The sequence below is a fragment of the Crocodylus siamensis genome, chromosome 1, assembly GCF_052110815.1.
Source record: "Crocodylus siamensis isolate JL-2025a chromosome 1, ASM5211081v1, whole genome shotgun sequence".
NCBI lineage: Eukaryota > Metazoa > Chordata > Crocodylia > Crocodylidae > Crocodylus > Crocodylus siamensis.
In genome coordinates, this window is record NC_143395.1 from 68,448,148 (window position 1) to 68,472,577 (window position 24,430).

At 42.9% G+C, this 24,430-nt stretch overlaps 1 long non-coding RNA gene across 1 annotated transcript; it reads left to right on the forward strand.

The window, feature by feature from the left end:
• Window positions 1-1,859: 1,859 nt before the first annotated feature.
• LOC149872883 (uncharacterized) lies at window positions 1,860-19,680 on the forward strand. Its single transcript, XR_016439818.1, has 4 exons — window positions 1,860-1,958; window positions 3,969-4,013; window positions 13,034-13,112; window positions 18,440-19,680. It is a non-coding gene; the product is annotated as an uncharacterized LOC149872883 (long non-coding RNA).
• Window positions 19,681-24,430: the final 4,750 nt, after the last annotated feature.

Consider the following 24,430-nt stretch of genomic DNA (forward strand, 5'->3'; position numbering starts at 1 on the left):
CCCCTCGTGGGCTTGCCAGGGACTCATTCCCCACAGGACCCTCTGCTAGACCCCCTTCCAGGGGCTTCCTCCCCTATGGGAACCCTTTCCTCGATAGCTCACAGCTCCAATGGGTGATGTGGGGTCCTTGTGACTCCATCCGGTGTTCCTTTCAGCAGACACAGGCCTCTGGCTCCTACAGGGCCTCCGATCCCCTCACAGCTCTCTGCCCCCCTTTGGGCACTGAGGGCTCTGCCTGCTGCTCATGGCTGGGGGCTCAGGCCACCTTCTGCAGCTCCACAGCCCAGGTCCCTGCCTAGGACCTGCCACACACCAAGCATGCACGTGAGCCCTGGCCGTGTGCCAGGAAATGGTGGACCTGAGCAGCCTCAAGCGACTCCCAGGGCTGGGGTCCTGCTGGACTATGCCGCACCATGCTGTCAGCTCCGGGTTCCTGGCCTCACGCTGGGGGTTGCAGACCTGAGCTGCCTCATGCAGCTCCCAGAGAATGAGCTCCATGCACCAGTGTGCACCAAGCGGATGGAGACCAGAGCTGCCTCACACAGCTCCCAGGGTCTCACCCTATGCACCGCACTACGCACAGACTGGGGCTGAAGCCATCTGCTGCTCCTGTCTGGTGAGAGATATCTTCAGGGGCTCTTCAGGGCAACAGCATCCACCCGCTGGGCTGCTCTTCCCCAGCTCTTCTTAGGCCCCCTCTCTTCTCCATACCTTGACGTGTCTGCCCACATGTTGGGCACGCTGTTCTTTATCCCCTCAGAGGATCCGCCCCCAGATTGTAAAGGGACCATTCAGGGTGAAGTGGAGCTGCTCTACAATCAGGTTTTGACTCTTCACCTCACCCTGGGTAGGGGTGGGCCAGCCCCTCGCCAAGTGTTACCCAATTGGTGGGAACAGCCCACCAACTGAAATCAAGCTTCTCCAAACCCAGCCCACCAGGCAATGGCCAACAAGCCCAGCACAGTTATTTTCCTGTATCGTGAAATGTAACAGTCATTTCAGTAAGACAGCTTGATCCCTGCTTTGAAGAGTTTGCACTCCCATTACGGTAGCATACATACATATAACAATTTCTTGCAGATATAACCCCTTCTACTTTAGAAATGACTCAGAATCAACTGGAAAGTTAATTCATCCTAATAAGCCCAGCACCCAGCCCTTGTATCAAAACCTGCTAGTCTGGCCGTCTGTGCCAAAACAAGATTAACTGTTGTGCAAAGCCTTCCCTTTTAAGGAGTTTTGGGAGCAGCTGTGGATCAGGGAATCCATGTCTGAAAAACTCCCACAAATCCAAGCCATCAGGAAGTGAACATCCAGAGCCAGTGCAGAAGCATATGGCCTCCACACAGATGGCCCTGGCTTCTGGGTAATCTTGGGGGACCCATTGGAGATTCTTCTCTTTTGATGAGCTGAGAAAATTCCAAAGAGGAAACCTAGCAAAGTTTTGCTCTTTGCTGACTTCCTCTTATGTCATTCCAACCCCAACCAGAATTCAGCAATATGGCCCAGCATATAAGGCACTGGATTAGCCATCAGAAGATTTACATCCTCATCTTACTTCTTTTGCTGATCTGGTACATGGCCAAATCACACACCTTTTCTTTACCCTTCCAAGCTTTGTCTCCTGTGGCTATTTAGATACTAAGTATTTCAGGACAAGACAGTATTATCGCCATAGAAGTATATTTTGCCCATCACCATGCTACTGCAGTCTAATTGTGGCTTTTACTATTTGCAAAACTATCTTGTACTATTTGCAATACAAATAAAAATTGTGTGGGCCAATGGGATTTTTCCCTGAATAAAACATATGAATCTGTTTCTGAAATACCATAACCATACAGCAAAAAGCAGGACAATGCTACCAAGAAAGGTCCACCATATGTTGGGGTTTTGGCCATGATTTCCCAAGTTCAACAGCAGCAGCAAGACAGTCTGCAATTGATTCAGGAGTTGAGGTAAGAAATGTAGTGATGGTGACCAGTGTTTTCCTCTAAATTACATCACTAATAATTTATACCATGGAAGTCAATCCTGGAAAATGAAAAAATTCATCAAGGTAGGAACAATTTAGTAGTTTAATTATGAGCCCTTTAATGTCTTTTCATAATCAGTTAATAAATACCTTAACAATAAAATTGAATTTAAGCTTTTAATAGGCTTGAACCTAAACAAAAGAATTAGCAGCTTCGGGCATTGTGCAATAACTGCTCACTGCTTGGTGCCAGGAGAAACAAAGCATTTCAAGTACATTTTTTTTGTACCTCACTATAATAAACGCTTGTAATATTCCCCAATTTCTGGAGTGTAAGATGCAGATCTTATTTATCACAGTATGTGACACATCTGGCACATGGATCAGGAAACAACTGTTTTACTTCATTTCTGTCATCACCTTCCAACAGATTTCTTTCACATTCCAATTTGGACGAGAGGACTTGGACTTTCTCTCCATAAGTTCTCTATTAACAGTTTCACAGCAATAAGTACGATTGGTTCTTTTTCCTTCCACAGCAATTAGTTAGACCAAGCTGCATATTTTGACTTTTATTACAGCGAACATGTGAAATCACTGGTATTTACTTATATCTGTTCGCAACATCGTTGTCAGACGCAGAGTGCAGCAGTGGTTGCCGAATGTCATTACCTCGACTTAGTAACGCTTTCAAATGGTGTTTCAGCCCGGATGCCTCCACTGCCTTCCGTCATTTTTATTAACATATGTTTTATTTACAGTAGGTCTTTTGTTATGTCACAGACCATGTTTTGCAGCTGAAGAGAACAGTTTGTCTTCAGCATGCTGGCGGGCATATCAAACTCGCTGAGGCCTGAGCCTTGCAAGCTGTACGAACAACTATGCACTAATAAAGCTTGAAAAGCTTGAATTACACTGTAACCCACAAAAATTTTCAAATTAAAAAGCCATATTTAGAGGCCCCCTGTGGATTGTGATTTTATTTAGTTTAATCCCCTCTTGTGGCCAATTAGGCGGACACCCCTCTGCACATGCATGCACCCGTACAAAAAAAAGTGTAAGCCTAGTTTAAAAAGGATAGTATATCATTCCTCCATAGACAGAAATTATTTTTCCTGCTGTTGTCCTGAAAATCACGTAGGCTGTTCAAAATCAATAAAAAATGCATACAAGTAGCATTTATTTTATTTTTCTAGGCTGTACCTTTATTCTTTTGTTTTTGCTGCAGATTATAGTTTCACAAACATGTACTGTTTTACTAACTGAATAATAAGTGCAAAATATCCAGTGCCTCTGGCAGAATAAAATCTGTTGCTTTTATTATTAAACCAAGAAATAAGGAGAGGCTTTCAAACAAGACACTGGACAATTAACTGAAATACACTAATTGTGTATACAGACACTGTGGACTACAGGCTACTTTCTTTTATTACAAGTGCAACCTCACCGACTTCACAAGGGTTGCCTTGGTGTGAGCAAAAGGAAAATTTCGCTCTATATGCACAGCTGTAATTCATGGCACCCTGAATAATATATTTGTTGTGAAACCTGCTGGCAGCAAGTCTTATTTCTCTCTGCTGTTCTTTTCATCAAAAGTGCAACATTTGTCTCCTTGTCTAGTGGCAGACGCCATATGTACCATATGAAAAAGGAGTTAATAAAATACATGCTGGAAATATAAAAAAAGACCACAGGTGGCTTTTTGGCAGTGAGGAAGTGCAAAAAACAAAAGATCAAAATCACTGTAGATCTTACTCCTATCTACAGCAATGGACAAGCAACAAAGAAGCCCCCCTGCTACCTGATTCATGGCTTTTCAATAACAGATAATGTTAAAAGACCACAAAATAGTAAACTCCGAGTGCTAGAGCCTTCAAATACTTAATTGTGTGAGTACAACTTGAATCAAGGTAATTCCATTGCACATAGGCTGACGTATTTGCAGGGATGAGTTTTACTGCCATGATAAAACAGCTGCCATATTCCTCCTCAGAAGTGGCTGCCTTCTGGTGATGGCTGAAGAGAAACACATGTGCAGGTAAGCGTGCAATTTTGCAAAGAGGTTTGGGGAACATTTGGCATAAAGGACCAGATATCATTATAAGAACTAGCATGGCTGTTTAGATATATAGGTATCATTCTCCATTGAATTATATTTTTAACAGCCCTGCAGAATGCCATAGTTAGAGTAAAATTTTAATTGTAAATATTCCATAACACATATATAGTTGTAATGGTTTGGAGAAAAAAATTCACAATAGAAGAGTTATCATTATCTGTTGCATTTTATAGACATTTTAAATCTACAGGGCAAACCAAAGCCTCAGTCTTGGACTTTACAGGAAGAATGCTGGGCCTGTATGAAGCCATATTAAATCAAATGCAGTTCCTCATGGGCATAGCTGACTAATCACAGAGGGCAAATGGCAGGACACAAATACAAGGCTGTACAGGTGCACAGCAATTTCCAAAGCATGCAGTGGAACAACCTATCTGCAGGAGAATCCAAGGACAACTGAGAAGCAGGAGCCAGCTGTGTCAGACAGTGGAGCAGATGTTTCTATCTCTTGTTAATCTCCCAGTGTCTCTGCAAGTAAAGAAAGCAGAAATTTGGGCTTTTTCTGGGGGGAAAACAAGCTATGGATCTACACATAACCCCATCCTGCCAATAGATACTGAAATATTCTGCATACTGAAATTCATTGAATTGCCTCAGGCCTAAACATGCTCTTCTCCTGTAAGGTAGAATGGTGCCTTTTATATCGATATAGGTCTTGGATTGAGTATTGATGGGAATGCATTTATTGGTACAAGGTTCAATGTTGATCAACACTACCCATTTTTCACCAGTCTTAGGACTCTCTAGGGGAGGTACACTGACTTTCAAGAACACATTTTGTAATCGATTTGTTTCAAGATTTATGCCGTATAGCACTTTTACTTGTTAAGAAGTAAATAAAAATACATAACAAAGTAGCACCCTTCAAAATATTTTAGTCAGCTACATCTGTCATTATCCTATACAGATAATCCTCAACATACAATATTTCAAGTTGCAATGTTTTACATTTACATTTATAAATTGACACCATTTCAACTTTATGACGTCAATTTTGGTTTTACAACGCTTGATCCGATGCCATGAAATGCCAGCGAAAAAGTTTGCTGTGTCACCCATCTCGCTGGAGAACATCTGTCCAAACTTCCTTGGACACTTTATTTAAGAAAGCAGACAAGAATCCAGAAAAGCCTGCAGCCAAGACTCCTGAGAAAAGTCCAACAAAGAGCCCTTCAAAAAGTCCAGCAACATCACCTCAAAGAAATCCTTCCAAATCAACATGATTGCTATTTACAATATAAATACATTACTGTAGCTATGTTACTGATCTATAATTGATTAAATACAAAATTATGGGTTATTTTTGCTGAAAATATGGTTCAGGAATCAATCCCCCATTTATAACATTGTTTCCTATGGGAAAATCAGTTCTGAGTTACAACGCGTCGATTTAAGACATGATTTTCAATTGTGCTGTAAGTCCGAGGAATGTCTGTATAAGCAAATCACCAGTTCTGATGCCAGCAGATGTAGCATTTGAACTGATGTTTCCAGAATGGTGTTTTGGATTAGGGTTAGCCTAGTTTTGCCCTGCTCAATTAATAAAGGCAAAGATCTACTTCTCTGGAGAAAAACTAAACATCCTTACACCTCATTGTCTGCTCAAGTAAAAGGGTGGTTTTTTGGTTTTGGGATTTGGTTTTTTTGAAGTATCAAATGACTTCTCTTTATTTCTTTTTTAATATTTCTTCCATAAATAATGTTTCCAAACTTTGCATACCCTTCTGAAATGGCATTTCAGTCAGTTCCTACATGACAGGGCAATGTGCTTTGCCTCCTAAATCACCTCTTGTAGTAGAATTTTGACCCTTGACTGTTCCAACAAAGAGCCAAAAGTATTTGGGCAATAAAGCTACAGGAAAGGCAACCTCACATTTACTGAAACGAGGTATGAGGAGGATAAGAAGCGTTGCAAAAGGCAACCTGTATATATATCTCAGCAGGCAGAAGAAAATGAATAGATACATATTTTCAGGCAAGGTTCTTGTTGTGAAACAGCCAGGAATTATGTTGCTGAGTGTGAGAAATCTAATGCTTTAGTCAACTAGTGGGACCACTGCTATCCATAGCAGTGTAGATAACAGAGCACACATATAACACTGAATTTTATGGTTCTTTCTTGAGGCCACAGAGAGGGGCTCTTTTGATGAGGCATGTGAAGTATTAAATATTTTGCAAAATCCTGCATCCGGTATTGATTTAACCATGTCTGGCCCTGGCAAACATGTATATAATGCTTTAGAGATTGATTGTTCTACTTTCATTTTCCTCCTGCTTGCCAGCACACCACTAGTATACTAACAGTTTCAAGTCTAGTTATGACGAAATTATACTTTTGTTAATTTTTAAATTCCAGTGGGAAGCAAACCTACTTATACAGTAAAAAAAGTGAATAGAATTCTTCAGTTTCAAATTTAGGCTCAGAAAGGCATCCTATCACTTGTGGTTAGTAAATCAAAATCTCTGAAGATGATAAATTACCTTCTATCTTTCATGGCAGCACACCTAGATCAAACACTTTTCATACCGGACAGAAACCTATAGGGATGAACTCTCCTTTGCAGATACACATTTGTTATGTCATTGATGTGTTACTTTATTTATTGATCTACAGAGGGATGAAATGCCAAGGGTTGTCTAACCCTGGTACTGAACAAAGATGATTCTGGAAGAAATCTTAAAAATAAAGGCTTTAAGTCTCATTTTTTAAAACAATTGTTTCTGAAAAAAGGCACATCTATTGCTACATTTACCATAGACTAAAAAAGCATTTAATAGATTTTATAGATTTCATAAACATTAGGGCTGGAAGGGACCTCGTAAGATCATTGGGTCCAGCCCCCTTCCCAAGGGGCAGGAAGTCAGCTAGGGTTAAGGGATCCCAGCAAAATAAATGTCCAAATGTTTCTTGAAACAGCCCAAAGTAGGTGCTTGCACCATCTCTGGGGGGAGCTTGTTCTATGCCTTGGGGCTTGGACAGTAAAGAATTTTTTTCTTATGTCCAGCCTAAAACAGTCTTGCAGGAGTTTGTGACCATTGGACTTTGTCAGCACCTGGGGTGCTCTGGTGAACACGTGTTCCCCCAGATCCTGATGCACACCACTTATGTACTTATAGGTTGCCACCAAGTCACCTCTGAACCTTCGCTTCTCCAGGCTGAAGAGTCCCATGGCTCACAGCCTCTCCTCATTAAGCCTGTTCTCTTGCCCTCTGATCATGTGTGTGGCTCTTCTTTGGACTCTCTCAAGCTTTTCCACATCCTTCCTGAATTGTGGAGCCCAGAACTGAATACAGTACTCCAGCTGCAGCCTCACCAAGGCCGAGTACAGTGGGAGGATGACATCCTGAGTTTGCTTGAGATGCATCGGCAGATGCAAGCCAGAGTTTTGTTCACTTTGCCAGCTGCAGTATTGCATTGGTGGCTCATAGTCATCTTGTGGTCAATCATGACCCCCAAGTCTCTTTCAGTCATGGTGCTAGCAAGTGTAGCATTACTGAGCCTATAAGTGTGATGCAGGTTTTTATTCCCAAAGTGAAGCACCTTGAATTTCTCTATATTGAATGCCATCAGGTTTTCATCTGCCCACCTTGTAAGCCTATCCAGATTGGCCTGGATTACCAGTCTATCCTCAAGTGTGGAGACTCTTCCCCAAAGTTTGGTGTCATCAGTGAACGTGGCCAGTGTGCTTTTTACAGTAGTGTCCAGATTGTTTATGAAGACATTAAAGAGCAAAGGCCCAAGAACAGAGCCTTGGGGGACACCAATAATCATCAAGTGCCATGTTGATTCAGTTCCATCAACTACCACTCTGGGTCCAACCTCAGAGCCAGTTATCCAGTCATCAGACGGTGGAGTAGTCAAGGCTGCAGTTGCCCAATTTTTCCATGAGGACATCATGGGATGCCAAGTCAAAGGTTTTTTAAAGTCCAAGTATATGACATCAGCCTCTTCCCTCTTGTCCAGGTGATACGTGACCTGGTCATAGAAGGAAATGAGATAGGTCGGGCAAGACATACCCATGTTGGCTATCCCTCAGAATGTTGCCTTCTGTTAGCCTGTCAAGAACAGTTTCTTTGATCATTTTTTCCAAAAATCTTCCCAGGGATTGAGGTCAGACTGATTGACCTGTAGTTTCCTGGGTCTTCTTTCCTCCCTTTCTTGAAGATGGACACCACATTGGCCCTCTTCCAATCTTCAGGTACTTGCCCAAGCCCCACGAGTTCTCAAATATCCTTACCAGTGGCCATGCTATAATGCCTGCCAGTTCCTTTTGCATTCTTAGGTGCAACTTATGCAGGCCAGCTGATTTGTGGGGGTCCAGCCACTCAAGATGCTCCCTTACAAGATCCACGCCAATGGTGGGCATAGATTCATCTTCACCCTGGTCATCCCACATCATGTTAGGCAGGGTAATCATTAAGAAGATTGGCTTTTTCCTGGGTGTTGGTAGTCAGCTGCCCTGGCTGGTTTAGCAGAGGTCCAATGTTGCCCTTGTTTTTCTTTCAACTCCCCACATATCTGAAGAAGGATTTTTTATTGTCCTTGATTTATGTAGCAAACTGGAGTTCAGTTGCAGCCTAGGCTTTCAGTTTGTTTCCTGCAGATGCGGGCTAGTGTAGTATACTCCTTCTTAGTGGTGTTTCCTGTCCTCCATCCATTATACACCTCTCTTTTTAGACATAAGAGGTCCATGAGTTTCTTGTTGAGCCCAGGGGGTTGTTGAGCCCTTTTACCAGCTTTCCTACAGGTGGGGATAGACTCCCCTTGTGCTTCTAGGACCGCTACCTTAAGAAGCAACCACTCATCATGAACTCCCCTCCCTGTGAAATCAGGACCTCTCAGGACCTCAAGAGCAAGCCTCCTGAGCTTATGAAAATCAGCTTTCCTAAAGTCAAGGACTACTGCATTGCTGGCTGTCTTACCAGCTTTGCGATGGATAGTGAAAGTGATCAACTCGTGGTCACTGTCACCCAGCTTCCCTCCAATTCTTAGGTCACTGATTGGATCATCCCCTTTGGCCAGTACCAGGTCCAGCAGCACCTTGCCTCTTGTCAGCCCATAAACTTCTTGGAACAGGTAGAGCTTATTGACAGATGTAAGGAAGCTTCGTGACCGATCAGATTTGGCCAAGCGCTCATCCCATGAGATGTCCAGGTAGTTGAAGTCTCCCATGATGACCATGCACTGAGAGCATGCAGTCTCTGTCAGTTCCTTGGTGAATTCTTGGTCGAGCACTTGTTCCTCGTTTGGAGGTCTGTAGTAGACACCCACCATTGTAACCCTTTCACTGCATTCCCCTTGTATTCTAACCCAAAGGGTCTCCAGTTATCCTCCTTGGATACCAATCTCAGCTTGTAGGCATGTGTAGCTCTCCTTCACATAGAGAGCTACACCCCCTCCCCTTTTTTCAGCACAATCTCTCCTGTACAGGGTATAGCCATTTATACCAGTTGTCCAGTCATAGGAGGAGTCCCATCAGATGTCCGTGATCTCTATGAGATCATAGACATTTCTGTTTAGCAGAAGGACCAGCTCCTCCTGTTTATTCCCCAAACTCCTAGCATTAGTGTACAGACACCTAAATGTGCCATTGGAGGCCCTAGGCTTCTTTGCAGTCATGGAGAAACTCTGTTCCTGGGTTGGGGTAGGTGTGGGTTCCCTTGAGCATCCTAACCTGCTGGTTTTGTGGTTGATGCTTGGTGAGCTTGCTCTGATGGTTTTTTGCCTAGTTCCCAGTGAGCTTAGTTTAAAGCCCAGTCAAGCAAGTCAGCCATTCTGGCTGAAAAGAGCTTCTTCCCCAGTGGAGTGAGGTGAAGGCCATCTCTTCCCAACACAGCACTGCCTCTCTTTTCAAAGAGCGGGTTGTAGAAGCCAAAGCCTTGACAGTAGCACCAGCACCGTAGTCTTCTGTTTACTGCCTCGATTCATCACTCCCTCCTCTGCCCGTGCCCCATACCTGGAAGGATTGAGGAGGAAAACACATGTGCCCCCAACCTCCTGAGCCCCACTCCCAGATCCCTGTACCACTTACGACCTGGCTGGGATTGCTCTGAGCCATGGCATCTGTGCCCACATGGATAAGGAGCATAGGGTAGTGGTCGGAGGGCCAGATAAGTTTTGGGATCCTCTCACCCACATCCCAGATAAGGCTCCCAGGAGGCAGCAGATCTCCTGGCCTAAGGGGTTGGGGCAATGGATCACTCCCTCAGTCCCCCTCTGGAGGGAGTCACCCACAATGACCACTCTGCATTTCATCTTAGGAATGATAGCTGGTCATGTTTCTTGGTCACTTGCAGTAGCTGGCAGCTCTGCAGGTGCTGCAAGAGGTTCATACCTGTTTCAGAAATCCAGGGGGGTGGTGACCCTGGTACAGTGAGCCTTGGGGCTGCAGACAACCTTTGTCCAGCCCCCTTGCTGGACAGTATGGGAGTGCCTCTTGGCCTCCCTAGTTGTGGCAGGGACCCAAGTCACTCTTCTGTCCTGGGGTGAAGGGCCTGGCAGTAGGAGTCAATCTCCTGTTCACCATCCCTGATAGCTCACAGCCTTTGCACTGCAGTCTAGAGCTCCATTATCTGGGATTCCAGAGACTCCAATATGAAGTAAACCTCACAAGGGGAGGTTGCAATGCTCCTGATTGCATGTGCCGGAGTTGTGCCAGACAGCCCCAATAGCCAACAGCCAAAAGCCTCTGAATGGAGGCTGGAACCATGGGTTCCATCTGGCTGGAGGCCTCGGAAGTACCGGAGGAGAGGGATCTACAGGGGGGAACCTTGGGGTGCAACACATTAACAACAGATAAACCCCTAAATATGATTATCACCACATGTCTAGTCACTTTAAATTTATTTGCTTCTGACTTAGATATAAAATCCACAGTTTTCAATTTTAAAAAATTCAGAAAATAACTCACTGAGAAATCTGTTCTTTAATTCCTTTTCTTCCTCTTAAATTCAAAGATCAATTGATCTCACAGGAAGGTGGCTAGGCAGCAGTCCACATAAGGTATATAGAGAATGGTTTAACTTGTTCCCATTACTCCTTCACAATTCTTCATGTTGGTGGGAGATTTCCCGAGCATATGCATCTATTTCCTACTGTGCACACCTTGCTAAGAGAAACATGCAAGGTAAAACATGTATCAGGGGAAAAAAGACAGCATGAGAAAACTCCATGGCAGTGATAGTGTCTGCCCTACTGAGTTATTATAAAATCAGACAAAGATGAGTTGGGAGTGACTGCATAACCTGACCAATTAGACTTCATGACAAACAGAATGGGAGTCTTTCCTTTATGCCAACTTCTAGGGTCCCTATTTCCCCAAACCTTTTATGTTTTTATTGATGGGCAAAAAGAAGGCAGGAAGACATAGACATCTCTCAGTCTACTCTTCTGTAAACATGTTAGAGTATCCACAGACTAAAGAAATGTACTTCATAGAAGGTGGAAGCAGGGTTCAAATTATGGTGGGGGGGAGGGCTCAGAGGGGCTGAACCCCCCATAAGAGACAAGAGCTCCCCCATAAAAGACGACAGCCCCCATAGCAGCTGGGCAGAAACTGCTGTTTGGCAAAGGGGAAAAGGAGCCCCACCCCCTTGTTGCTGCCAGGCACTTTTTGCTGCAGCTGCCCGGAGCCTGTGCCTGGGCTGCCCTGTGGCTTCACTCCACTGCCACTGCCACCACTGCCTATAACCCCCGCAAGAGTCAAAGTGTAATTTGAACCCTGGGTGAAAAGTCAACTTGCTACTCACAAGTACATCAGCTGATTTGCTGTACCTGTTTCATCTGTCTGCCCCAACCTCTAATACATGAAGCTGAAGTGTAATAAAATATTCCTTTATGAAACAGGTGCCAAATGCAGCTATTTTCCACTTATTGTGGGACAGAACAGACAGATGAAATGGTCACAGCAGATTCAACTGAACCCCAGTAATTTTCCATTCCTTTAATGAGGTATAGTTTCATTTGTCAATACCCACAATAAAGTAAAGGAGATCTTTTCTGCACATCAATCAAATGGAAATTTCATTCTAACTTCAGTGGCAATAAGATCTGGTCATTTCTTATCATTCATTCTCATTACAGCTAGGAAACAGTCTTTTTAAAGTCAAGGACTCTTTTCAAGATTTCTTAAATGTTCCTATTCTGCATCAAGAAGCCAAGAACTTTTCATTTTTACTCCTTAAAAAAAATAATTAAAAAGAGAACACACTACCTGCCCCAGAATACCCAGTAGGTAGGTCATTAACTTAGGACTTGAGAGATCAAATCTTTGGCTCAAAGAATATTTAATTATTTACACAAAGTGGAACAGATGCAGCAGAAATGACCATGAGAGAAGACCCACATCTCAATAGCCAATAATGCCTAGGATAGTAGCAACAATGCTGGAGGATGTAAGAGCAGGGATTTGAATCCAGATTTTTCATATCCCAGGTAAATGCTCTAACCCGAGTGTATTCGTGGTTCAGGAAAGGGAAGCATCCACTCATTCTTATTTTGACCAGCAGTTCCATCTGAAGCTGAGATGCAATAAAGTTTCAGTTTTGAAAAACTAACCTTTTCTAATGGAAAATTACGTAATTAAAAGTTCCCTGACTGAACCTAAATATCACATCTGATAGTGGGCAGAAGTTATGCACTCCCAGATCTGACCTATTCTTACCTGGAATCAGTTGGGAGTACTCATTAGCTTAAAGATCAAAACCTTTTAAGAATGAATAGACACATTCTCAATTGTAACAAGACTCCCTACATTTACACCAAATGTTAAAGCCTCATTACATTGCCAGGGCAATGTTAAGAGTCTCTACTGGGCTCTACTGTGAAGGAACAAAAATTCCTACTGTAGGCAAGTGATTATACTAATGTCACAGTAGCAAGGTTCCCTCTACTTTTCTACTCACTTTCTGGATGCTTATTTTCTCCTTCTTTTTTACAGTTTCAGAAACCATTTATTCAAGAACACATGCAGGCAGGCAGCAGGATTCAGGTAAAGTATTCTTGAAGAACCTTCTCAGGTGAGTCTTCTAAAAGAGACCCAATTTGTTAACTGATGTATTGCTTTCATACTGTCCAGATACCCTGTGAACATCCCTGCCTCTGAGCAGTCAGCAAGAAATTAACAGATTGAGCAAACCATGCAAAGCATTTGAGGTTTTAGACAAACCTACCTACCATATTAACTTGAACAAAAGATGAGATTACTCCATCCCAATCAGCATAGGGAAAGAGCCCCTTATCTTATATTTGTATACAAGGAAACTTCATTAAATGCACTGTCTATCATTAAACTGCTGTCAAAAGCTGCATAGGCTCAGTAATAGAAACTAACGACAAAGTCAATTAAATACAGCCAACTCTGAGCGTAACTATAAACCTGTAACAGGGCCTCTACCACATTACTGAGGGGAAATGGGAGCCCAGGATCAGCTGGCTAGCTCATCTCTCTAACAGACTTACAGCAGCAAAGGGACCTTAAATAAAATGGTCATCCACCCCAGGTGCAAGCAGTGATTGACAGGCCTGTGGCGGAAATAGAAGATCAGGTGACTCAGGGAGACTCATAAACCAAGGTCCTGATGCAGGGAGGAGAATCTAGCTATAGAAGCTGCAGGAAGCAGAGCTCCAGTAAGAGCTAGTCTGAGCTGCTTACAAAGGAAGGGCTGTAGACTGCAGGGGAGCTGGAAAAAACTCTGCACTATAAGCAGCAACAGGTAAGTACCTCAAGCCTTTGTAGTAGTGTTACTATAGGGCAAGATAAACCCTAGAAGGGGAAACTTTTGTTTTTGGGAGTAGACACTCATTTTTGGCTTATGTTTAAACTGGATGACCAGATATAGCTACTAGGGAAGGACTAGAAACCTCCAGGGTACTTCAGGGACACACAACACAGAATACTTTTAGGCCCTTCAGAAAGAGAAATATTGCTTGGCAGAGGACTGAATACCTGGCAACAAAGACTAGGGGTTGCAAATCCAAAGCCTGATAAGCATGAGACTAGAGAGCCAAGGGGCCCAGAGCCTGCAAGGTGCAAGCTGGAATCTAGGAGCCTGGGGTCCTGGTACAGTGAACCTCAGACAGAAAAAACCCAGCTAGAGTAAAGTGGGCCAAGGCTGGGGAGGCCTCAGTGCAGATAAGGACCTGCTGCCTCAAAACCCACTTCTGCCTCCTATGGGCAGCCCTCCTATGAAATTATAATATCAGAGTGGGCAAACCCTGAGAGGTCAGAGGGCAGTAACAAGGTAATATCCAGGAGACCTTACTGCTCCAGTGCTGAGTACTTTACAAAAACACATGGCCCATATTGAGCAAATATACAGGTTAGTACATCCCATATGAATAAGATATATGGTAGTGCCCATTGCACAGTCTCCCTCAGCTTACTCTTTTTCAAATCATGGTGAGCTACCACACTCAATACACTTCAACTTCCTTTAGATGAAATATACATACTCCTGATGGTAAACTAGCTTTTTTTAATCCAAGGCCACCATCCTCTCCCCCCTACCCATCAGAGTCATAGACAAGTAGGGATGGAAGGGACCTCCAGAGGTCATCTAGTCAAACCCTTGTCTGAGGCAGGATCATCCCTCTCTGAGCCATCCCATAAAACCATAATCTAAATTCTGCATAAGACTACCCTGAACCCTGACACCCAGGCCTGCCAGAGGTAAAACAAGGGAACCATGGCAGCCAATGTCCTACTTCTATAAAATGTTATCAATTTATGCTCAAGAGGTCCAAGGCAAAGGGCTGCTACAGAAGAAAGCAAAAACCTCCACAGTTCATACCAATCTGACCCTGGGGTAAAATTTCTTCCTTGCCTCAAATATGGGATTGGTCTCACCCTGAGCAATGGGGTAAGACCTCCTAGTCAGAAACCTCTGGCTTTGCTCCTAGCAGGAAAATCAGCACACTGCAACTGAAATCCCTAGCCTTGGCTAGAGCCAACACCCAATGCTTCTGGGAAGGCTTAAAAACACCCTGATGCAAAAAGCAGGAAAAAGCAGGCAAGGCGGGACAGAAGCAACCAACAAAGCCCAGAATCATGGTAAATCTCCCCCCTCCCCCAGTAGAATACAGGCATAGTTGCACCTATATCATCCCCAACCAGTGGCTGTCCAACCTCTTCTTGAACACCTCCAGAGATGGAGAGTCCCCAGCTTCCCTGGGAAGTGTATTTCACTACCTCACTATTCTCACAGTGAAGAAGTTTTTCTGGCTATCCAATCTAAATTTACTTAGCTGCAACTTCAAATCGTTTATCCACATCCTATTCTCTGCAGCAGGAAAGAAAAGGTGCTTTCCCTCTTCAAGTATTTACATGTCCCCTCTTAAGCACCTTTTCCACAAGCTGAGCCTGTTTATCTCCTTAGTCCTTTCCTTGTAGGACTTACCTTCCAAGCCCTTGATCATCTTTGTTGCCTGCCTTTGGATCCTCTCTAACTTCTCCATGTCCTTTTTAAAGTGTGGAACTCAGTACTGCACACAGTGCGCTAGATGAGGCCTAACCAATACCTAGTAGAAAGGCACTATCACTTCCCATATAATGTACCTAATGCTTCTATTCTCTCACTCCATTCTCATTAAAAAATTAGGCAACTGTGGAGTTGATGCCTACACAGTCAGATGGGTCTCAAATTGGCTAGAGGGCCGCACCCAGAGACTGGTAGCGGACAGGTCATTTTCGACCTGGAGGGATGTGGGCAGTAGAGTCCCTCAGGGCTCAGTCCTCAGGCCCATACTGTTCAACATCTTTATCAGCGACTTGGATGAGGGAGTGAAAAGCACCTTTGCTCAAATTCGTGAGCAACACTAAGTTGTGGGGAGAGGTGGGCATGCTAGAAGGGAGGGACAGGATACAACTAGATCTGGACAGGTTACAGGGGTGGGCGAATGAAAATAAGATGGGATTCAATACAGACAAGTGCAGGGTACTGCACCTTGGGAGAAAGAACCATCAGTATACCTATAGGCTGGGGAACTTCCTTCTTATCAAGACAGAGGCAGAAAGGGATCTTGGAGTTGCTATTGATTCCAAGATGAACATGGGCTGCCAATGTGAGGACGCAGTCAGTAAGGCTAACCATACCTTGTCATGTATCCACAGATAGATCACAAGCAGGTCCAAGGAGGTGATCCTCCTCCTCTATGCAACATTGGTCAGGCCACAGTTGGAGTACTGTGTCCAGTTCTGGGCGCCACATTTTAGGAGAGATGTGGCCACCATCGAGAAGGTCCAGAGGAGGGCCACTCGCATGGTCAGGGGGCAGCATGGCAGGCCCTACGAAGAGAGGTTACGGGACCTGAACCTGTTCAGCCTCCAAAAGAGAAGACTGAGGGGGGATCTGGTGGCCAACTACAAACTTACCAGAGGGGACCTGTGAGGAACAGAAGAGTCCCTGTTCCCATGGGCACTACCAGGAGTAACTAGGAATAACGGCCACAAGTTGATTGAGAGTAGGTTCAGGCTAGACATCAGGAGGCACTACTTCACAGTCAGGGCAGCTAGGATCTGGAATCAACTTCCAAGGGAAGTGGTGCTCACTCCTTCCCTGGGAGTCTTCAAAAGGAGGCTAGACAATCGCCTAGCTGGGGTCATTTGATCCCAGCGTTCTTTCCTGCCCATGGCAGGGTGTTGGACTTAACGATCTGCTCAGGTCCCTTCTGACCCTACCAACTATGAAACTGAAATTATTGATGCATCACAAAACTACACTGGCCTTTTGTGCAGTTGCATCACACTGCAGACTCCCAAATCCTTTTCCATGAAGCTGCCATCCAGCCAGGTGACCTCCATTTTATATTTGTTTTTTCAATTATTCCTCCCAAGGTATAGCACCTTGAATTTGTTCATGCTGAACTCCATCCTTAATGCTCTAGCCCAACTTTCCAATCTGTCAAGCCCTTCTAAATTGGCAATGATCTTCATAAAGTCATGCATGAACAGCGCGTGCCCCTGGCAGCTGGGGGGGCACAGCTACGCTGGTGGCAGCAGGAGTGTGGTGGTGGCGGGAGCCCAGTAGTGGTAAGCATGGAGCTTCCACAGATGCCGCCAGCACTGTTGGTGGTGGGATGGGGGTGGGATGGTGAGCACCAACCAGGGGTTGGCAACCACCCTTAGGCATCACCAGCAGCGACTGCGGTGGCCAGCAGCAATTATGGACTGCCCTCAGATGCTGCCAGTAGTGTCAGTGATGGGGTAGCAAGCAGTGACCACCCACAGGGGATACACCACCATGCTCAGGGGGTGCACATGCACACACATGCACCCCCTACGTGTTGCCCCTGAAGTCATGGAAGATGGATCTTCTTCCAGAAGGCTGTAAAAGGGTTAACATAGTGCCCCTCTCTCACCTTATGCCCTTCCTTATCCAGATCAACCCTATTAGATGTCTAGCAGCTTAATTTTTTTGTGAAGACTAAGGCAAATTAGCTGTTGAGTAGCTCTGCCTTCTTTGTATCTTCAGTTTATTGATTTATTTATAGGTCCTCACAAGCCTGGTCTGAAATAGTAAGCTCTCTGGGGCAAGGAGAGTTTTAGTGTTTAAAAAGTCACACACAATTTTGGACACACTTTACTGAACACCTAGAGTTATTCCTCAAGGACCATATCTATGTGAAATGCTGACTACATATTACTGTTACTGTGCAGTTATTTCGTACTAGTATACTTGCTAGAAGAATTGTAGAGTTGTGTGACTGAGTGCTGGCAAATATATCCAATATCAGATTTTCACAAAAGTATCACACCTTAGCTGTGTCTACACGAGACACTGACTGCTTAGTAGCTTATTACTAGTATGCAGTAGTGTCACATGGCACAAAGCATGATGAGATGTTACCGCGCAGTAGTGACAAGATACTGGACAGTCATTGTTGACCAAAAGTTGTTTGGCAGTGCTACTACGCAGTAGTAGCATCTACATGAGATGCTGACTGCACAGTCATATACTATATACAAGAACTAAATGACAGCACAGTAACAACTGTGCAGTCAAGTGCCTCGTGTAGATGCTTCTACTGTGTAGTAGCATTGCTGAATGGCTTTTAGGTGATGCTGACTGCCCGCTAATTCATTACTACTGCGCAGTAGCATCGCATCATGTGTTATACCATGTGATGCTTCTGGGTGGTAGTAATGAGCTACTGAGTAATCAGCACTTCATGTAGATGCAGCCATGGTGTGATACTTTTTTTTTTTCCCCCCCAAAAAACTGACATTGGATCTATTTGCCAGCACTCAGTCACAACTCCGGAATTCTAGCAAGTATACTGGCAGTGAGATGCATTTTCAGTCCCCTAGTCATGCTCTTAACTTCTGTACCTGCTTTTTCCTTCCTAGGACTCCAGAAATAAACCAAGATAAATAAAGGACTTGCAAAAGTAATGATTAGGCCAAAATGATGTCTCCTGATCCCACCCCAGAGGCTGTCATAAAATACTATGCTGGAGCTTTTGGACAAATGGAAGGAGAGCAAAGGGATAAGACTGGCGTCATAGATTCTCTCACATCAGTAAACTTGTCATCAGGAAAATATTGCAAAACAAAGAAATGCAAGAGTGGATTGTTAAACTCCAACATGATATGTATATCCTACTTCCAGGTTTATAGACACTTCATTCCATGGGCAGAATCAAAGTAATGAAGGAAACATTTCCTCAGAGGAATTACTGTAAATGTCTTAGTTTGCTTATTTAGAAATAGTGGATGAAAAACCTGCTACCACTATTCAAATCTATGCAACAGCCTTAGGGTCCCTGGGCCTCAGGGTGATGAGAACCAGGGGATGGGTATGCTACCCAAAGTTGTACCCTACCTGATAAATCAATGAAAGCAAAATCCAACTCGTTTTGGATATGAAGTTTTCATTAAATCAGTTAGCCCAGATTCACAACAACTCTTTGAGTACCAAAGAGATATGCATCCAGCATTATCATCAGCTAATTATACATGGCAAAATCAGCTCTCCTGACACTTGTTTAACCCTGAATACAACACATTTCTTTTCCACCGCCTCCTCAAGTTAGGTATTTTTCCTCTTTCCAAAAACAACTTTCAAATTAGGTGACCATGCTTTCTTTCATGGTTTCTGCAGCTCCTGGCCTCTAGAAATTTGCATCAATGTATTTTAGTATAGACATGTTTAGCAACCAATAGGATGGCAAAGGCAGGTGGAGGCATAAAGAAGAGGTCATATGACCATGCAAACTAGTGGAAAGAATTACCTCAGGTTCCAGTTGATTTAAATGGAAACAAAAGAACATGTTGCAAAACATTTCTCTGAAATATAAAATATAAAATCTCAAGAACATGATATGAGACGCTATGAAGGAATTACAAATGGATTACATACTGATAACCTCAAGAATATGCTGCAAAGCTCATTTTTTGGATGTGCAGGAGACTCATAAGGGTGGGCAGCTGCTGATGGAATGAAAAGAGAATCCTAGATTGGAAGTTGCCTGGGTTGCTGATGATGGGGTATATTAAAATGCACTCCTGGATTTGGAACACAGTTTTAAGTTATGGTTAATAAACCTAAAGCACAAACAGACTCAAAACATACGTAAAAATGTTTACAGAATGACATACATTACAATAAAATAAATGCCTTTTTACATGATTAGTAATGTCTTGTAAGTTCTCCTTCATGCACATAACTTTATCATAACTGGAGCTGAGGTGAATATTTTTTAAGTTTCCTAGACTTTTAGGAATCTGAATGTCATTGACAATCAGTCAGATATAGGAGATAAAGTCATTTTTGAAAATGGAACAAGCACTTTTGAAATTACCACCATGGTCAAAAATGCTGAAATATTTTTCACTGTGATTTTTTTCTTTACAAGTCTTTTCCATTTTTAAAGGAACACTGCTAGTGACCCCTCTCCAATTAGGTATCTCTCCTGTCAACATAACGCATTCAAATCCCCACCTAGCTAGTGATCTTTAAAATTACAGTATTAATTCCAATTTTTTTCCACTTTTGCTACCGGATTTCTGTGAAAAATGCTCTCAACTTCTCCCTTTCCTAGTGGGGACATCTTATATCAATAAAATATTGCCAGTACTCTTCCTGAGCTTGGTCCACCAGTAAAAGGAGGGCCAGTGGCTCAGGCAGTCATTATGGTACCTTTCTTAAGAATAGATTGAACATGAAGGCAAAACACTGGACATTTTTATAGCATGGAGACTCTCTTCAAAACATTATGCATCATATGCATTAACATTCATATGAAAGCAGTGAGAGAGGGAGAAACTGCTTGGAAACCTCTGCTGCTGCTGCCTCACATATTAGGAAACTTTCAAAGATTGACACCACCTTCTTCATGGCTTGAAATGACAGAGTCACACTTTCTGCAGTGAGAAAAGGAATACTGTACTTGGGAAAAACCAGCATTAATAAGCTGAGGTAACAAAGGAGAGCTTGTCTAAAAGACAAGGTAAAAGCTGGCCTGACTTGTATTAATCCTATCAGTAATAGCCATCAGGTGTTGACGAGGATTAACTAAAGGTGCAAAATAATTTGTGAAAATGTAAAATAATCTCTTGTATAGAAGTAGATTATTTGATTCTTAATGAACCAAGAGGAGCAATTAATATAGAAGACTGATATGATATAGCAAGAAGGCAAAAATGTCAGCAAGGTGAATCTATTCATCTTCATTTTGATTTAACTATTAGTTTGAGAAATCACTAAAGGAGAGGTTATCAGTGCAGCAGTGGTATAGGTGAGGAGAGTAAAACAGACAGTCCTGAGTCCCTACTACAATACATATTGTCATGTGAGTTAATATTATGATGATCAAATTCAAGTGTTTTACAATCGATAATGATCTTTTTAAAACAAATAATGGTCTTTTATAGCCTAATCCACTTCCTCATAAGGACAGTGCAAGAATTCCCATTCACTTTCACAGGAGCTGGATCAGATCAGTACTTACAAAATATTAGCCTACTTGTTTCTATGGCTGCTGTTCCCATGTTAGTAAAGTACCATTTGGCAAATAAATTTTATGAATAAAATGCCATGGACCTGATTTAGCTGACACATTAGAGCAATGTTTCTCAACCTTTTTAAATGCAAGGCACTCTTTGGAAAATGTCAGTTCTTTGCTTTCACTCGTTTTTGGAAAAATAATAGAGCAATTCTGTTTAAAGAATTAAGAAAGATCAAAACAGCTCAATGTTTTGGACACTATGGGCACATCTACACATGATGCTACATTACCATAGCACCATGCTATGGTAACATAGTGTCTGTGGATGTCTATATGTGACCAGCAGCTACTTTGCCATAGCAACATGATCTCCTGGTATAGCGCACCACTATGGTGAAATAGCTGCTAAAAATAACCATGCACTGCGGGAACAACACAGTACAGGCTGTAACTGCGCCATGATTTAGTACTTCCTAAAGGAAGTAACGTCACCATAGTGATACGTGTAGACACGCCCTGTGTATTCCAATAGAAAATCTCTGATTTTATCTGTGAATCACATTTGGATGTTTGCACATGTAACCGTACTAATAGTGCACAGCACCCTTCAAATGATATTGCAGCCCCATGGTTAAAAGTCATGCTATTTATGTAACTTCATTAACATCTAACACAGTGTAAGAGTAGAACCAGACCCCCAAAAGTGTACAGCTTCTTAACCCCCTTAACACATTTTAGTGCGTAAATCCTGCAGAAAAGCTGATGCACTTGTACGTATAGTAACTACTAAAGTAAACTCTGTGGCTGCCAAAAGCCATATAAGAAGTCAGAAATAACATACAATATGTCAGGTGTTATAGGAGTAATAAGGACATGTATTAGGTACGTTATGAAGCATGAGACTGAAGTGGTTCCAGAACCTGAGAATTATTACAATCTAGAGTGTGAGGCTGCCATTAGATGAATTCCCTCCTCACTCCTCCTATTCATATATTTAGGAACAGGTTGGGATTTTTTGTTCTTCCTTTAAGTGATTTGCTCTATTCACCACATTAAGGCCACCATCTTGGATTTCCTTCTTTGAAGAGGAAATCCCCACTTCTCAGTTTGGAACTTTAAAAGATTTTAGAAATGAAAATGACTCATTGAGCATATGTGTCTACACTCACAAACCACAATCAGCTAACCTAAACCATGTGGCAATGTGAACAGTTCAAAACCTCCAGCTACTTAAAAGCAGACCCAGTTTGTGAAGTGAGTGAGTGACTTTATTAGCTTAAGCACCAGATGGCAGTGCTTAGTGGGAAACGCACACAAATGTCAGTGGGTGGGATTTACAAAAGTGCCCCTAACTGACTCTGGAGCCCAAGTCTTTCACTCGTAAGTCACTAAGGGGAATGTTTTTAGAGGTATTTATTGAAATTAATGGTATTCTGAGCTGAAATGCTTCTCAAACCTGGCATTTGGTACTTGAGAAAAACCTCACCCAGCATCCTTAGAAGAACCTACAATCAAGAGAGTATTTAAAAATATACATATACCAATACTTTTAGAGAAGCTGGGGTTCTGTCCTGGGATAGCAGAAAGCCAACAGCCAGCTTCCTAAACTGTATTGGAGAACATAAACCTTTGGATATGTCAACAGGCTTTTCTGCATCACAGGAGAAAATCAAAGATGATGGGCGTAACACTTCAAACTCCTCCTCATGCTGCTTTATTCATCCTGAACATAATTAGGATTGCTTACCTAGCCTCACCCATTTTTATAAAGCTTAGCAGCTATTTCACCTATAGGGCCAAACTGAGAAGTACTGTGGGTGACATCTGTGATTCTATCTGTTCTTGTTGGACTTCAGTTTCTCCCCCTTACTAATATAATGCTAGGAACAATTGACAGTATAACAGTTAAGTAACAGAGATCTGTTTCTCCTCAAGCCAAGGGCTAACCTACTATTTATATGTTAATTTTTTTCAATTACTGATAAGAAAAATCAGTACATCTTCAATTTTGGGAAGTTTTGATTTTTGCGTCTGCACAATATTTTTTCAAATGAATACAAAGTGTGTAGGGAAGGGGAGAATTGAGGGGCATTGCTTTTGACAAGGGAAAAACAAGGGTGTTTTTTGACTTTTTAAGGCAGACTGTGGCTATTGCCAGCACTGTTCTGAAACTGCCTCTTTGTTGAAATCTATTTATTGGCAGGTATCCACTAATGAAGCTCTGACTCCATTGCTTCTTCCTCTTGGGGCTTTTCAATATAAAGTGCACCCGAGCACATAACAACAAGATCAGTGAATCTGGACACTACTGGCTTTGGTTTGAGGCTCCATTCTCATGCAAGATTTCAGTTTCAGCTGGCATATGCTCAATAGGAGTAACAGACTCCTCAACACAAGAGTTATGCTTTTTTGCTCCCTCACTCCCTTTCTTAATTCTCTACTATGCCAAAAATTACTTTAAGATGTATTTGGAAGCTTCTCTATTTCAACATTTTTTCAAGGTGTCAAGTTGGGCCTTTCCCCAATAATAGCAATAGTTAGCTTAGCCAGCTATCATGTTTTAACGTTTGTTATATTTTTTAAGAGGTTTTTTCCTTTCTTCTGAAATGTGCCAGAAATACGGGCTTTATGTTTCATGCTGTGGTCCCTTTCTTTATTTTTTAAAAATGATTTTACATCTCTCTTCTTGGTTTTCACTAGGAAAGCCAATGAACAATGGAATTGGATGTAGGGAAGGAGGCATAGCCAACAGTAAGCACATCTCAAAAAAGCATGTCTCATTTTCTTTTAATTCAAACAGAAGACTGCTGTTTTCCTTTGTCTCAGTATCTTGAAATAAAGGGTCAGAAATAAAGTGCACAGGCAGAAATGACAATTTTCACTCCATATGGTCACAGAAAGTAGTTTATAGCCATGACCAAACACAAGTGCACAGCTGCAGACAGCTTCCAAAATGTCCAATTGGATGAAAATTTGAACCCTCATTGCATGAGGGGTCAGATGAAGACATTGCAAAATAGAGTTTTTTTCTGTAACTTCCATCTGCACTGCTTGCCAGCCTGTCACTGTTTTCAGAATGGGAGTGGGAAAAGGGAGTGGAGGTAGTTCAGCCTGGGGGCTTTTCAGCCCCTGCTGGAGGGGGAGGCAGGTGTATTGGAGCCTCCCCAAGGTGGGGGGTTCCAATTCACCCACCCCACCCTCCAGCACCAGTTGGGGAACTCCTAGAATGAGGTCCCTCGACTCCCGTTCCCACCCACCCCCCCATTCTGAAACAAGACCAGCCTGGGAGAGAGGAGGGCCATTGCTATTCTCCTCTCCCCTGGACCCAACAGTGAACTTTTGCTTGGTCCCAGGGATCATTGCGACTGAGAACACTTCTTGCAAAGTGTTC